At 38.3% G+C, this 17631-nt stretch overlaps 1 long non-coding RNA gene across 11 annotated transcripts; it reads left to right on the top strand.

Annotated features, from left to right (window-relative positions):
• Nucleotides 1-9083: 9083 nt before the first annotated feature.
• LOC138906416 (uncharacterized) lies at nt 9084-17130 on the top strand. Of its 11 annotated transcripts, none has more exons than XR_011413766.1 (7): nt 9084-9543; nt 15613-15655; nt 15765-15822; nt 15920-16019; nt 16116-16208; nt 16368-16469; nt 16636-17130. It is a non-coding gene; the product is annotated as an uncharacterized lncRNA (long non-coding RNA). The 11 variants fall into 11 exon arrangements; XR_011413770.1 differs by having other exon boundaries at nt 9220-9543; nt 15765-15836; XR_011413771.1 differs by having other exon boundaries at nt 9220-9543; nt 15765-15842; nt 15930-16019.
• The last annotated feature ends 501 nt before the right edge of the window (nt 17131-17631 follow it).

Here is a 17631-nt window from a genome sequence, read left to right as displayed (position 1 = left end):
CAGCAGGCAAAATAAACTTGTCGACCGGACTAGAACATCATCAATAATACCAAGCGACCTTTTCATTATCCGATCTGCTATTTGTAATCTTATGGAAGTAGCTCTTGGTTGCCCAATACCTAGTGTCTTGAACATAGAATATGGCATCAAATTAATACTTGCTCCCAAATCACACAAGGCTTTTGCAAAATCGGCGCTACCAATGGTGCATGGAATTGTAAAGGCACCGGGATCTTCAAGATTTGGAGCCATCGAGTGCACAATGGAACTCACTTGATGAGTCATTTTGATGGTCTCACAATTCATAGATCTCTTCTTAGTTACCAAGTCCTTCATGAACTTGGCATATCCCGGTATTTGTTCGAGAGCTTCCACCAAGGGCACATTGATTGACAAACTTTTCATCATCTCAATAAAATTCTTGAATTCGTTTTCATTATTTTTCTTTGCAAGCCTTTGAGGATACTGTGGAGGAGGCCTTGGCAAAGGGTCCTTGGCTTTAGGCACTACCGTTTCCGGTATGTCTATCACGTGTTCCCTAGACGAGTTCACATCATTTTGAGTCTCCTCCATGTTGTCATCAATATCGATCCTTACTTCATTATTCACATTCTCATCATTGGCTTGAATCTCATCATCTTCTTGCAACACAATATCATCACTCACAATCTTCTTTGGATTATAGGTACTTGTATCTCTACCTTTACCGCTTCTTGTGGTCACCGCCATAGCATGGCCTGTATTATTACCACCCTTCGGGTTTACTACCGTATCACTTGGTAGTGCCCCCTTAGGGTGAGTATTCAATGCTTGAGAAATTTGACCCATTTTTACTTCTAAGTTGCGAATAGAGGTAGTATGGGAGGCTATTTGGGCATCTGAGTCAGCATTTCTTTCCATCATTTATTTGAACATACTCTATATCCGCCACATCTCATTGTTTGAAGAACTTTGCCCTTGAGACGAATATGGAGGCGGATTGTTGGGTTGTTGATACATCGGGGGCCTTTGAAAGCCTAACCCCCGGTTGCCTTGATTATTATTATTCCAACCCCCTTGGTTTCTATTGCCGCCCCAATTCTTATTGTTGTTCCCCCAATTCTGATTGTTGTTCCCCCAATTGTTCGAGTTGTTGTTATTTCCATTGTTACAATTCCCTTGGCCTTGGTTGCCCCAATTTTGATTATTCCCTTGCGATCTCCATTGTTGATTTGGAGCATTGCTCCGTTGACCTTGGTAGTTATTGGCATATAACACTTCCTCACTTTGATCATCATAAGAATCGTCTTGATTGTAACCACTACCACTTTGCTCATATTTATCTTGATTGTTTTGCACTTGTTGACCACGCTGTCTCCTCTTATTGACCATTACATTTACCCTTTCCATGGCATTTACTTGTTTTGTCCCTTGAACTTGCTGAAGCTGGGCCTTTGCTAACTGATTCATAGTAGTTGTCAACTCGGCTATGGCTTGTCCATGATCATGAAGTTCCTTGTGAAGATGGATGACATTAGGGTCACCCTTAGGAACATTTGCCTGACTCTGCCAAGCTGAGGATGTGTCAGCCATCTCATCAAGTATGTCACAAATATCAGCATAAGGAATTTTCATAAAATTTCCCCCAGCTAGCTAATTCACCACACACTGGTTGGTCGTGTTGATGCCCCTATAGAATGTCTGCTGAATCATTACTTCAGTCATATCATTGTTTGGGCATTCCTTGACCATTGTCCGGTATCGCTCCCAGATTTCATGTAAGGGTTCATTAGGTTCTTGTTTAAAGGCTAAGATCCCATCCCTCAATGGTGTCATATGACCCGGTGAGAAACACTTGGCTATAAACTTTTCTGCTAACTCATCTTACATGTGTATGGAGTGGTTGGGTAGCCTCTCGAGCCAGTCCAAAGCTTTCCCTCTAAGTGAAAATGGGAAAAGTCTCGATCTCAGAGCGTCCTCCGACACGTTCGTCTGCTTGCTCCCCCAACATGTGTCTACAAAACCCCTTAGATGCTTTGTATGCATTCTGATGAGAAGCTCCAGTGAAAAACCCCATTTTCTCCAATAGGGTCAGCATGACATTTGTAATTTGAAAATTGCCAGCCCGAATACGAGGGGGGATAATTGCACTTGCGTAACCTTCATTGGGTAGCACCCGGTGTGCTGCCCGTGGAGGAGGTGGGGGAGGGATTGGAATGTTGTCATTAGCCTGGCAGCCTCTTCTTTGGAGTTGAGGTTCTAGATTAACCTCATCCTCACCATTGTCATCTACCTCCTCCCCTCGAATAACATGTCCGAGAGCATCATTATGAGCCATTTGGTACCTAAAGTGATTGATACACAAAAGTTAGAAAAACAGAAGGAAAGAAAAACAAGACGCACAAATAGTTAGATAGAAGCCAACACCGTCTAACTCCCCGGCAAAGGCGCCAAAAAGTGATCGAGGCCAAACCTACACCACTATAGAGTAGCGAGGATAGTCGATGCAGTTTTACCTAACGAGGTCGGGATCGATTTCTACAGGGAGTTAATTTGGCTTGGAGTTGGGTATCTAACTAATCTAGATGTGCGTGTTGTTCCTAATTTCACTTCCAAACATTATTGTGATTGATTCTATTCTAATTTTATACTATTGTATGTTTAGTGTAAGCTAAGTACAATATTTTTGGTGAAAGTTTTCAAGTGTTAAAAGGCACTAGGGAAGTGACTCCTGCCTAGGTGAGTATCTAATGGGTATCAAGAATCTAGGACAAGATTGTTATGATTGGGGTTGTGATATAACCATCACACATAATTGTTCACTCTATACCTCTCGGTAGTTTGAGTGACTTTGCCCGATTTGGCTTTCTCAAACCCAAACGGGTGTTCATATAATACAAGTAAAATTGGCTCAAGTCGGGTATTACTATCTCTAGGTTTAACCCTTTAATTGGGGATATCAATATCTTGAATTTACCCCAATTCCTTGTTAGCCTAATTTTCCCAGACTTAGTCCCTCTTTCTCAAGAAGAGCCTAAGTCATAAAGGCATGACTCAGTGTTTACAACCACTAATTCTATAATTTTAGCATGAATTAGGCTAAATTTCACTAACCCCTAAACAATTAATCCCTAAAATTCAATACCCATTAAATACCCACACTAGGGTTGGGTCACAGCCCTAGCTATGGGGTCTAGCTACTCATAATAACAGCAGAAATCAAAAATAAAGATGAAATATAAGCCATAATATTAAAGTACAATATGAAAATCTAAAGTTTAAAGGTAAATCTACTCTAAAATTGCCCAAAAAGGGAAAAACCAGTCGTTCACGTGCTCTGCTAATCAAAACTTAACCTAAAATTGATAAAAGGATCTATTTATACTAGGCTAAAATTTTTGGACAAAAATGCCCCTGCGGAGGATTCGCGGACACGTAATTCTGACCGCGTCCGCGCTTGAGCTTTCGCGGCCGCATAATAATGAGTGCGGTCTGCATTTCTTCAATACTGGGCTTAGTTTTGCGGACCGCGTAATTTCAACCGCGTCCGCGTGTGCTTCCATCGCGGCCGTGTAATTTGGACGCGGACCGCATTCTTCAGTTAAGCCTGACTTGCAGGGTTTCTGAACCACAAGATGTGCTCTCAACGGAATTCCCTTCCCGGTCGCGCCAAAGATTTCGCGGCCGCGCTTTTCCAACACGGTCAGCGGTGATTTTAGTACTCAAAGCAGCTTCTCTGAATCTACTTTCGCGGACCGCGCAATAGTGGCCGCCTCAACGGTGGTCCTTACGCGGCCGCGCTTTTCTGCCACTCTCAGCGCTCCAGTATCAACCTTGGATTCGTGCAGGTTTGACTCCTTCATGAGTTTATTATGGCTTTTTTGCCTCATTTTGACCAAACCCTGCAAGCAAGCACATTAAGTTAGTTTTTGGGAATACCTTTACGCATTTTTTACCCAAAACCTAAGCAAAAGAGAGCAAATAATAGGCTAAAACCCCTAGTTATCATTGAGCAAGCAGGTGAAGAAGATGAGGAAATCCCAGGCTTCAAAGAAAGTAGTGGAGAGTTTGAGCAGGGAGGTGAAGAAGATAGCAGCAGCAGGTGATTTGCCCTTTGACCTACTGACGGAGACAGGTCCATCATTACCAGCTGACCCAGCAGCACCATCAATAGAGGCACCAGCTGGCCAGTCTGACTAGCCAGATCTCACTGCCCCCACTGCTGAGGAGATACTTCAAATGCTCACCAACCCTGTTGTCCCTCAGCCCGGTGATGATGAGATACAGTTGGAGGAGACGGAGGATGGTGATGCTGTCAGTCACCTTGAGACCACATAAGGAGTTTTCTTTACTCTCTATCCTCTTTTGTTTTTATGTTGCTAAGCATTGAGGATAATGCTTATTCTTATTCTGGGGTGGTGGTCTATACTGTGATGACATTTGATTACATTTGGGCCTCTAATAACTTTAATACTCTTTTTCTTTTATCTTTATTTTTATTTTGTCCCTTATTATGTATATATTCATCCTACTTGTATATATTCTATTCATCTCGGTTCGTATATTCAGTTGCCTTACTTTCAGTATTTTATTTCATAGCTTCTTCAATTTGTTTTCTTAATAGTATAGCTTCTTAGTTACTTTATTAGCTTCTTTTTTATTTGTTAGCTTCTTTTTATGTTTTAGTGAACAATAAGCCTTTGATTTTCTTTATGCTACGGTTCTTTCCAAAGGTGGGTCGTGTGTGAACCGGGTGGCTTTTCCCAACGATGGATGGCGTGATGAATTTCTTAAAGGATCGAGTCAGTTTTTGATGATTAAGTAGAAACAAGTAGTACTAATGAATAAATAAGGGTCAAGCATGCTTCACTTGGTACCAACACACTTAACTATGCGCTTATGGTTAAAAATAAGTTTTTGTAAAGAATAGCCCTAGTTAGTGACCTTGTGACTCTTGTGTTGACTTAGGCAATCATCGGGTGGTTTAGTTGAACCATTAGCGATTTTCAATCTTGAATGTAGTTGTTGTGGGCTCTCAACTCTATTCTCTTTGACAATCCGGTTGTGTGATAGGTGAGGTATTTTGTTACAAGTCCAAGTACCCGTACGAGTGGTCTAGAACTTGCCCCGAATGTGTTTCTAGGCGAAATTCTAAGTTAGCCTGGATTGAGAAGTGATTGTAGGATTTTCTTGACCCGTTTTGAAATCTTTCATGGCCCACCAATGATATCATCCTTAGTAAACCCTTTTGAGCCTAAAGCCTTTTTATTCGATAATCACATTACAAGTCTTTACCCGTTTTATAGTGATTTTCTCTTGGCACCCGAACATTCTTTAGAACTCATGTGATTCAAATGGAAAAAATATAAGTTTGGGGGAGAGACGAGGAGTTTAAAGATGGTCTCAAGATACACAAAAAAAGAGAAAAGAAATGAAGATGAGGAAAGGCAAAGAAAAACACAAAAAGAAAGTGAATAATGTGAAAGGGTTGAAAAGATGCAAAAGAAAGCAAAAGTTTAAAGCATGGACAACAAAGAAGGAAAGTATGAATAGCATGGCAAAGAAAGAGTGATGTCAAGTCCTTTAATCCCCCCTAATGGAAAAGAAAATGACTCAAAGAGTCGGCAAAGTAAGAGCCAAAAAGAGAATATGAAGTGCTAAAGGGAAGATGAACCAATTCCATTCTGATATTTCCCACCTTAGTCCAAAAGCCTTCATTACATGCTGAAAAATCCCTACGTGATTTCAAGCCAAGCGAGCTTTCATTAGTGGTGATCTACATGAGGGACAAGCATATGGTACTTAGAGCTGAGCTTGTGACATTCTTTTGAGAGTGATGAGCGAATCTTTCTCGAGTCATTGAATTGAATTCTTCATTCGTGAGTGAGATGAGCTTCCAGAGAGTATAGGAGGAGGAGTTTGGGATCCACAGTGACCTGCATGAAAGTGCAAGCTTCCTTGATGAACAAAGTCAACCCTTGATGCTCAAGCGTCACATTCAAGCCATTTGTGCTTTAATATTCAATTCATAGGCTTGTTAATGATTCATGAGCGTGTGGGTAATTGTTGGTCCCAATTGATTTGTGTTTGACTCAACTTAGGCCAGCTAAAATAGCCCTTTTCTAGTGGAGGTGGAAAATTGCCTTAATTGCTTGAGGACAAGCAAAAGCTTAAGTTTGGGAGAGTTGATAAGTAGGGATTTTGACCGCTTATTTACTCTCTTTTACTTATGTTTTAGCTCAAAAATCCTTAAAGGTATTCCCGAGAACTAATAAAATGTGCTTTCTTGCAGGAATATTGAGAAACGAGCCAAAGAAGTGAAAATCAACTCAAAAAGGAGTAAAATTGGACAACAACCAAAAAGGGCTACAGTGCAGACCGCACAATATTGTGTGCGACCGCAAACTCTGAAGAGGCTCTGATAGGTTTTCTTCATAGAGTGTGAACCGCACAATTATTGTGCGGCCGTAGAAGACTAGATTCAGAGAGCTGAAGTTTAGGAGCTTGAAGATGTGCGGACCGCACTATTATTGTGCGGCCGCAGGATGCCAAAATGCGGCTGCACTCATAAATGTGCGGTCTGCAGAATGGAACCCTGATCCACTCCAAGAGCAAGAGTGCGGCCACACTCAGAAATGTGTGGTCCGCACAATGAGAGAAAGTGCTGCCGCATCTCACTTTTATGCGACTGCAGAAAGCCATACCCACCAGTCAGTCTCAAAGTGCGGACCGCACACAGAATTGTGCGGCCGCACAACCTTCGCAGGAGCAATTTTGTCAGATATTTTCAGTTGGGTATAAATAGATCTTTTTGTTATTTTTAGGTTAGGTTTTGGTGCACCTGAACATTCAGAGTCGTTTTTATTTACTGTATTGAGCAACTTTGTAGTAGTTTAGCATTTAAACATTAGATTTTCTTTCCTTAATCAATTATTATGCATTTTATCTTAGTTTCTTCTTTAATTTCTTCATTTTCCATGAGTAGCTAAACCCTTAGCTAGGGTTGTCACCCAACCCTAGTATCGGTACTTAATGGGTGATTTATTTAGGGCTTATTTGTGATTGGGTATATGAATTTTAGCCTAGTTGTTGCTTGATTTTGAGAATTGATGGTTGCAAACATTGATTCATGCCTAATTGACTTAGTCTCCACTTGAAGAAGTGAGACTAAGTCTAGAAATATTTGGCTAACAAGAAATTGGGATGAACTCAAGAAATTGATAACTCCAATTAAATGGTCTAATCTAGAGATAGTAAGACCCGACTTGAGCATTTATCACTTGTTTCGTGAGATACCCATTTGGACTTGAGAAAGCCGAATTGGGTAAAATCACTCAAACTACCGAGAGGTATAAAGTGAGTAATTACATGTGATTGTTATATTGTATCCCGATCAACCAAACATGCCCTAAAGCTATAAATCCGTTAGGTAACCGACTAGGCGGAAGTCGCAACCCTAGATCTTTTATAACTTGAAAAACAACCAAAACCAAAAATATTGTCTCTTAGCTTTACAATTGCTAGTATTAGCGTAAAAGTAGAAGTAGAAACAACAATTGAAAATGTGAAAGTGTAATCTTAGGTACATCATACATTCACACTATATATATACCTAATCCTACATCAAGCTCCCTGTGAAATTGACCCCGACTCGCGTTGAATTTTTATTATTGCATCGACCGCCTCGCAACCTAAATTAGTGGTATGAGTTTGGGAGACATCAGGCAGGTGTACGCCGGTGAAGATACTATGAGGGGGCGGGGCGGGTTGAGATCTTCACGGTTTTATGCAAGTTTGCCCCGTAACCATACCGCACCGCTTGCCATCCTTATAATGTGGTATGATGAGAAATCATGCACACTTCTTAAGGTCTAGGTTAACTTTCATCCAACGATTATGCTAGGAAATGCATATCGTATACATATTTGATTAACTAGTGCATATAGGCATTTCAATTTATCACTCAACGATATAAGTTACTGTAATTTTGTGAAATATCGGGTGTAGATAGTAAAATGCTCCTTATCCATTAATAGTACAGTGAAGTTCCCATCATCTTTGGTTATCGTTCACAATATGTAGTTAAATAAACTAATACATCATTTATCCTTTATTGAATTGAAAAGATACTGATAATAATCAATGAAATACAAAAATTTACTAAGATATTAAGATCCTTTATTGACCTACATGTGTTGTGTTTTGACCATTGTTTTTTTTTTTTTTTTTATAATAAATGTGAATATATTACCATAACAAACCAACATTTTAATGCAGCCCAGGTTACACTAATATAACCAAAAGGACCTTCCCTATCATCTTTGTCCTCCTTCTAATACATTCCAACAGAAAAAGAACTAACGAAAAAACACATTGTTTTGTCCTCTATGCTATTTACATATATGTTGAATCAAAGAAATACATTACCGCGCCTTCTTTATTGTTTGTAAGTCTTCCGGCCTTGCTGTGATGCCACTAGATCTGTATTTACACCTGTACCTCTAAAAAAATTTCAATTTCTTGCTTTCCACGTACGCTGTATCAGTGCTCCCCATATAGCTGAGGCCACTTCCTTGTTCATTTGCTTCCACTTCCTATTTTTCAACCAGTGCAGTGTTTGAATCACCCCTTTACTCTCTAATTGTATACCCGACCATGTGCTAAGTTGATCCCTCACTGTTGTAACCCATGAACACTCCATGAACAAGTGTGTTTGCGTTTCTGTTGCTGCAGTATCACATAGTTGACAAACAACAAATGCCATCATCAACTGGGATATGAAACCTTTGTAATCTCTCCTTGGTAAGAAGTCTATCTTGGTATGCAAGCCATACTATAAGTTTATGCCTTGGCATCATTGCTTTAGTCCATATCAAGTCAGTTTCTTTTAATTTGGTTAAGTCTGTTAACATTGCATTATAGCTCCTTGTCACATAATATTCTCCATTAGTAGTTAGTGTATACCTACCATTCTGATACCACCCTGCCATATTACCTTTTAGTGCATTTAGCTTCCTCCAATACTAGCTGATGTCTTGTGGTGGAGTATGCCCCGTATGGTTCCATCTTGTTTTGACCATTGTTGTAACCTCAAAACCTTGTTCTTTCTTCCAACGCAACGCAAGAATTAGAACTTCTGAGTGAAGTCACGAATTAACTAATCATTTAATTAATTGCTTAACAAGGAATTATGTGTGTGCCTTTTAGTTTCTTTTTTTTTTTAATTATATAAATATAGTTTGTCTTTTAAATTAGCAAGTTAGCAAGTCCGGGGACCATACCCATACACCAAACACCGCTCCAACTCTCCTTAGATCCAACCCGTAAAATAAATTCCATTTCCCACCAACCTCCGGCGGCAAGTGAAAGCAGCAGAATGAAAGCGACACGTGGCTGCAAACTCTCCTTCCACGTCACCATCGTCTCAGCGGCAATTGCATACATTTACTACTCCACTGTGTTTGTGTTCATTGATCAGTGGTTGGGACTCTGGGTCGGGTTCTCACCTCCTTCCTACCCGATGTCGAAGACCCGGATAACACCGTTCAAGAGATCAAACGAAAGGTTTTGTTCGTTTTTTAACCTTTTTACTTTACTTTAATTTATGTGTACACGTATGTTCTTCTTGCATTTGTATGTATGCTTGTATATCTTGATACTGGAGCTTATAAGTGGAGAATTGGAATGGATAGAGAGGATCATACAGCTGAGGCATACTAGTTTGGGATTGGCGCATAGTAATAATTGTAGCTTTATATAGTTTGAAATAAAGGGGCCGCACCCTTATGAGAATTGGAATGGATAGAGAGGATCATACAGCTGAGGCATACTAGTTTGGGATTGGCGCATAGTAATAATTGTAGCTTTATATAGTTTGAAATAAAGGGGCCGCACCTAAGGGTGCGGCCTATGGTCACTGAAGTGGGAAGAGAGAACCATGAGGTTGCAGACGGAGGCAAAAAATACGATTTTTTTCCATCTACCTAAGCTTTGGTGGCAAAATTACCATGTACCTGTGTGATGGGAGGTAGCAGCTACCAGAGGAATAATCGAAATCCGCACAAGCTAGCCCAAACACCACCGTCATTAAAAAAAAATGATAATAAGGTAGAGGAGAATGGACATGTGTTTGACCAAAAAAGTATAACTTTCGATTAAACTATTAAATTTATGTAATAATAAGTTAAATCTAGTTAAGTATAATAACTCTATATGCTAATCTCGAAAACGTGCAGGATATGAGGGCAGATCTCGTAAATTATTGATGACAATAAGTGCAAAATACCCTTAAAGCATGAATATTGATGGAGATATAATTAACAATAAATGGTAATAAATGACATTTAAGTAAATAAGGAGAATGACTCACCCAATAATGGAAGGATTGAACGAATATTTCTCCTGTCAATGATAAGTGGCAGAAAGGTCCAAGATTCGTATGAACAATCCTCGGATCTGGTGGAAAGGTGGGGAATAATATGAGCAAGAATCTTTATCAAAAGGTAATCTTTGTATTTTTACAAGAGAGAATCTTATTCTTAAAAGTGTTCTTATAAAAAAAAATTACATGCCCCTATCATTGTCTCTTCTTTCTATATATATGGTTTCTATATATATGGGGCATTTTCCTAGGAAACCCTAATAGTACAAATGCAGAGAATATCCACTAAAATATTCCCTTTTAATATCCTATCCTGACAAATTAGTCGTTACAACTCCTATCATCAATAGTCAACCTCGACCTCGACCCTTGTTGACATCTCGACTACGGCTCTTGTCGGCACCTCGGCCAATGACTTTGCTGCATCTTGGGCGACCTCGACCGACTCTTTCCTCAATGCCATATTACACTAAATATCCTTACGGCGGATTTTGGCTTATACAACATGTATCTGGCATTAGGTGATCGCATTTTCGAGATAGGTTTCAATTTACTTTGTCGTGTTTTTACATTTATTGGCAATTCCATATGCTTGGATAGCACCAAGGAAATGTTTGTCACGTAACAAGAATTTCAAAAAGAAGTAAAATTCCTTTTGAGCTTTCTGTTTGACCTCGTGGATGGGTATATTTAAGTTAAAGTTTACTTTTCTATGGTTTCTTTTCTTTTTTGGTTTTTTTATGTTCCTCATAGTATTATATCCGATATTGGGCACTTGTTGGATGTGAACTAGTTAATACCACATTGAACGATCATCAGGTTGTGCATTCCTAGAAATGACATGGTAAATTTGTATTACTGCAGTGCACCATTTACAGAGAATGGCATTAACATTTGAAGCAAATAGTTTAGAAGCATTAATCGGTAATTATTATGATATAAACTTATGATGTTCATGCTTATGATACAAATACGTCCCCAGGACTAGAATAACAATTAGCAAGGGCAAGGCAAACAAAACCTGAAGGTAATGAATCTACTATTGCTGAAAATTTTCTGTTGGATGCTTGTGTGTGTGTGTGTTGGGGGGGGGGGGGGGGGGGGGGAGGAAGTTAATTACTGGGAAATCCTCCTTTCAAGTACTTGCTGTCGGAGTGCTATTATGAACATTGAACAAAGGTCTTAGATAAATCTTGTCATGATAGGAGAAGCTAGAGTGGCAGACTGTTGATACTTTGATATTTGTTTGTTGTATATAGTGCTTTTTGTTACTTTTTTAAGCCCAAAAAAAAAAACTAATTGGGTTGTTCTTTTGTACTTTATGGATTTCTGGTATAGGAACCTCCTTAAACTTTGGTCTGTCATCTCTTTTGAGCATATTGTTTCTTTTATATAAGGTAAATATTTATTAGTTGATCAAAAGGCATCAAATTGCTGTTAGTTGTGTTCTTTGACCATGCCGAAAATAATTTGTCCAAACATTGAGCCTTAAGCTATTTATTTTAGTGTGCCATAAGCTATACATTTTTCTACACTCTCCTTGAAGCACACTTCGTTTTCCTTCGTTCCCATTGTTACCACATGATGAACAGGGAAGCTCCATCACAAAATTTTCTTACTTCTTTACAGTCTTTGCATCTTTAAATAAGCATTTCGCAATCCATCCCATGAATGCCTAATCCATCCCAAAAAGGACGAAAATAATCCAAACCCCTTTCTTACTAGGCGATGCTAAAGGAAGGTACTCCACACAGAAAGCACCTATTACCCAACACTCTCCCCCTTCCCCTTTTTGGAGATCGTCTTGAATAGATAACACTTAATGTGCAATGCACAACTGGTAGAAGGAATGAAGGATAAAGTTGTATTGTTACAGGTGCTTTCGCTTTCTGCATGAACTGCTTCTCATTCCCCATCTTGGTGGTAATTGATTCAACTGGCAAGAAAGTTGACTGAATCATCTCTTCCAAATGATGTATTCCCCTCTGCCCATTAAATATGATGTTGTTTGCCTGGACACGAAGCTCAAGGTCTTAGTTTGATATATATATATATATATTATATATATATATATATATATATATATATATATATATTATCAATTTTTTGAAATTGTCAATTTAATCGAATGATAATATCCTAGGGATCTTTCCCCCTTTCAGAATTGCATAGATTTTTTTATTCGTCATTGATGAATTATTCATTAGAATCGCCATTAGAAATGTAGTGGAAGTATTTTGGAATTATTTCAATTGAATTTATTTCAGTTGTTCTGTCGTCGATCTTCCAATTTCTTTTGGTACGCCGCTCCTCCAGAAAGGAGTGAAAGAACCAAGTTTTCTGTGGTGATATCAGAATTTGCACCTATTTGTATCTATTTAGTGATTAGTCTGCTAGTTTCTTTGCTCCCCTCAGTCTTTCTTTTTTATTTTTTCCAATAGTTTGACCTATCCAGAAAAATTATCGGCCTGCGAATGTGATTTCGATCCTTCTGATGATGCCAGAAGTCCTTTTTACCAAGGGAAGAAGGTATTAGATCCCTGTAATTCGAGCCCTTTTTCCCTAGTTCCTGTACGTGGAATGATTTCCGGTGCGTAAATAGTATGGGGGAAAGATAAACCCTACCCACTATCCTTTCCCAAAAAGGGGTCCAGAAAAGTGTGGCTGATTTGTTCTTTTATCATGTCAGCTATACTCTCATTTAGTCGATCTTGATAGTCCGAATACTAGAAATGTCTTAATCTAGACACTCTCCAAGTTGATAGGATCCAAATGAAAAAAAAAATTACAGTGGTAGGATTGCCATCTTTCTTATGAAATAATAAAAAACCAATTGATCGGGAAAGATGTTGTTCATGGTGGTAAGCGAGGGGGGCTTGAGTGTGTGTGTGTGTGTGTGTGTGAATGTTGGGCGGCTATAGTCCAACACATCCTGAAGATAAGTGTAGCCGAGACGTGGATGCTAAAATGAATGTACAGTCATATTAAATTAGATAAGATTAAAACAACCACGGAAGATAAATCACAAATGCGAAACATATATTTTATTTACCGTGGTTATTGGTGGAGGCGATATGAATGAATTTTCATTTGATGAACTCTCAACCAAAGGTTGTGAGTTCGAGTCACCTCAAGAGCAAGGTGGGGAGTTCTTGGAGGGAGGGAGTCGAGGGTCTATCGGAAACAGTCTCTCTACCTCAGGGTAGGGGTAAGGTCTGCGTACAAACTACCCTCCCCAAACCCCACTAGTGGGATTATATTGGGTTGTTGTTGTTGTTGTTGAACTCTCAGCCAAAGATTTAGGAGGTACAAGCATCCTAAATGTTTACAATGGCAGTCCAAATGATAGCACCCATAGAGCCGTGCTATCAAGCAGTAGTCAGGTGAAACTATCACCACAGCAGGTAGTTACAACTCTCACCATAAAATAAAGGATTTGAGGAAGAGGGTTAGGAATTAAGATGCTTTTGGGAGATGGAATTATTTTGCAATTGGATAGCTTCTGGTCCTTCAGTATTTTCACTACAGAATAATCCTTATCTTGCCAATTAACAACATTCACATTCGGCCTTTCTTTATCATCAGATCCTTCACCTGTTGGCTATTGCACGTTCATAGTCCCGGTCCGCATACATTAACTGGTGAAGCCTTCTCTCCCTATGAGTGGCCCCGTGAGATACCAACGTCTTAGTATCTTTAGATTTATTGCTACTTCTAAGTACATTGCATAAGAGGTTCTTGATCATAGTCAACTTTTCTGGATCAGCAACTGCACCCTTGTCTTCGTCATCAGTAACTTGCATTATAACTGCTGCTCGGGTGTTATGGGTCCATATATATAACATACTACATTCTAAAGTAGTGTGTTAGCAATGTACCTATTTTTAATTTCTGTCTCCACTTTTTAATTTCTGCACATTAAAATCGAGGAATTATTTTTCGTCATTTGATAAAAAATCTCCTAAATTCATTTCCTTCTCCCCTTCCTTATATAACAATCACCCACTTCTGCTTTCTTGACCGGCGACTCATTTTCCTCCGGCGAAACCTTTACACTAACACCAGTAACATGAACTGAAAGGATGAGATTACTTACAGTAGCTATTCACTAGAGGATTGAAGTGGGTGATGATGGCTTGAATTATCTTTCTCTTTTTCTTCTTACTTTTGGCCACTTCTGCCTAAGATCTCTCTTTCTGCTGCTTCTCTTAGGAAATTCAAGGGATCTGGAGGGTGATTGCCATTAAATTTATGGTCCTTTAACTTTACTTTTTTCTTTGTATGGTCTTCGTGAATTTTTTTGATTGCTTACCCATGAAAAATCTGTTCATGATTATCCCAGTAAAGGGATTACTCTTAAGTTCACTATGTGAGAAAAATGGGCGTTACTCTTAAGGGATTATTCATATTCTTAGGATAATGAATTTGAGGAATTTTTTATGAAATGAAAAAGAATCCTTGATTTTAATGTGTTGGAATCAAAAAGTGAGGATCTTTAAGAAAATTAAAAATGGGTACATTGCTAACATACTATATGAATGTAGTATGTTAGCTAGACCAATATAATAATAATAATAATAATAATAATAATAATAATAATAATAATAATAATAATAATAATAATAATAATAATAATAATAATAATAATAATAATAATAATAATAATAATAATATAAGGGAATTGTGCCATATTTCAGATGTCCCAAAATGGAAGGAATATCATATAAATTGAGATAAGAGAGTAGTATTTTAATTATAAAAAAAGATTAAACAAAAATAGAACAAAAAAGTTGCTACATTTACAATTTTACAAGGAATATCGAAGGCTAAACGTTCATGTAAGAAAGTGTGCAACGTTGTTGGGTAACTTAAAACCAAAGTAGAAAGAGACTTTTTAAGGATAGGCGAAATACAGAGGGCTTTACTCTAGTTATAAGAGTGCAGATTGTTGTGTGGGTTAGGCGCACGAGTTCGAACTCTGCCGCTGATTAAAGCATGGTATTTAAGTGGAGAAGGGTAAAGGGAGGGGTCACTATCTATCGAGTTTCCAACTGTGCACAAAATTGGATATAGCGTTTTGTGCAGTTTATACCTTTATTACTAAATTACAGATTTAGCTGATGATTGAATCTTTTTTTAACAAGACCAAATTGGAATAAACCTCATTAAAGGCTTGGAAGTAATATTTGATAATTGCAAATTTGAGTTTGGAGTTCTTGGATGTGATTTGTTTCTGTTGAATTATCCTGCAGGGTGGGGATTTGAGATACTGTCAATAGATGTGTACTGCGATTGGTATGCCTCTATTTTTTCCTTAATGTCATTTCTAAATGTGATGTAGAAGATTTAGACGTCTTTTTCTTTCCCGCAGCGCCTTCAAGACTTCCTATTTTTGTTTCTTCAGGTTCTGCTTATTGGTAGCATAACTGTTGACTCTCCGAAAGACTACCAGCAAAGTGAAGGTTCTTACAAAACTGTATACGTAAAATCTCATGAACTAGTTTTGTTCTTATTACTGTTTAATTCATCCATTTGCTCAGATATTGTTCCAATTAGCAGATTATTTCAGGGCTTCTACTGGTCCCACTAAGCTTGGCACTGAGTGTTTTTTCTGGGTTGGCATGTACACCTGATTTTACAAATCAAGACAACAATTGAGGTCCATTTAACTGAATATGCTAGTTTATTCAATTCTTTTAAGTGGCATGTTAAGTTTTCAAGTGGTAATTGACTAATGCCTGATAGTACCAAGAAGGTGTCAGAGCTATGGGGCTGGCGGAAAAGCTGGGGCGGATTTGTAGGCAAATACATGGGGCACGTGAACCCAACTGTCTTTCAGTCAAACTAGGTATTTTATTTACATATTTTTAGAATTGATCTAGTATTATTTGCTGGCACCCATACTCCAAAGAGGCTAAATGGTGCTCACTTGGTTGAATCTTGAATTATTTACTAGAGGACAAGGAGTTAAATCCAACTTAATACTTCCTTTTTTCTCCTTTTTTAGTGATGCACACATATTATAAAAATCCTAGATCCGTCTCCGCGAAAAGGGAGGTCATGTTTTCGCATCCGTATGATCTTTGGTGCATATGAGAATTTGACATCAGTAAGTAATTATTCTTTCTCTGCATGCTTCGTCTCTTTCTTTCTTTTTTTCCAGGATATCTTTCTTTTTTATCACTGTTCCTTTTAACTAATAGAAAGACAGCATGTCCTTGATTTTGCTACTTTTTAGAACTAATCACTTGAACTGGTTTTCCGGGGGAATGCAGGTTCTAGGCCCGAATGTGTTTTGCCCGGCGTGCCCCCACAACAAGCCATATAGGTTCTGGTATTCGCTTTCCGACACCATTTGATAAAGTAGTTGGCTCCTTGACATCAAGATGAATATGTTACTGAAACAACATACATCTTGTGATAGATGTCAAGTTTTTAGCTGCCAAAGAAGCAGAGGAAGTTTGGCTCTGCCTTAGGAGTAGCAAGATTAACGTCGTTTGATCGCTGTCTGCCAAGAAGATCAACAACATGGAGGCAATTTTCAACCTTTGCTTCTATCATTTTAGAGATATCCAGGCCTCTATCTGCTGTGACATTATAGTCAAAGGTAATGAGAGATATTGAAGTGGTTGTCAATAGCATAAGCAGATTCAGAATTTAAACTCTATGGGTTCATCTTTTAAAGTTTTTTAGCATTAAATCCATTATGTTTTTAAAGTTATGAGTTCATATATACTATTTTTACAATTTAATGAATTTTTGCTTATAAATTTTTTCTCTGCATCGAAAATTATGTATTCAATTGAACTCATCATTAATATATTAGATACGCCCCTGCCATTGTTCATAGTTGGTCTATAAAGCTTCCATACGCCAAGTAAAAAAAGAAAAACCCTTCTTAAGCTACTGTAAAGCATCCGCATGTAGCTCAATCGGCTGTAATCATGTGCCAAATTCTGTCTTCCTCTTTCCAGCATAATTGGTACTGTACACAAGCCATTTTTGGACCCCTTTTATTTCCTTTCCTTTTCGTGAATCAAATCATAGAAACTTAGGTAAACTTTAAATCAAATCTCTTTTTGTCAAGGGTTAAACCGTGTGAGGGGAGGGGTGTTTAAATCATCTGGCTCGATTAATTCAGATTCACATCGCCTATTGACTATGTACAGCTTTTTATTTTTATGGTTCAAACTCGAGAATTGTTATATTATTAGAGTGGAGGGACCTTAATTCCTACAACATTTGTATGGTGGTGTGGTTAAATTATTCCA

Source organism: Nicotiana tomentosiformis, chromosome 2, assembly GCF_000390325.3.
Source record: "Nicotiana tomentosiformis chromosome 2, ASM39032v3, whole genome shotgun sequence".
Lineage (NCBI taxonomy): Eukaryota > Viridiplantae > Streptophyta > Magnoliopsida > Solanales > Solanaceae > Nicotiana > Nicotiana tomentosiformis.
The sequence above is the reverse complement of the archived record's forward strand: the minus strand, read 5'-3'. Positions and strand labels throughout refer to the sequence as shown.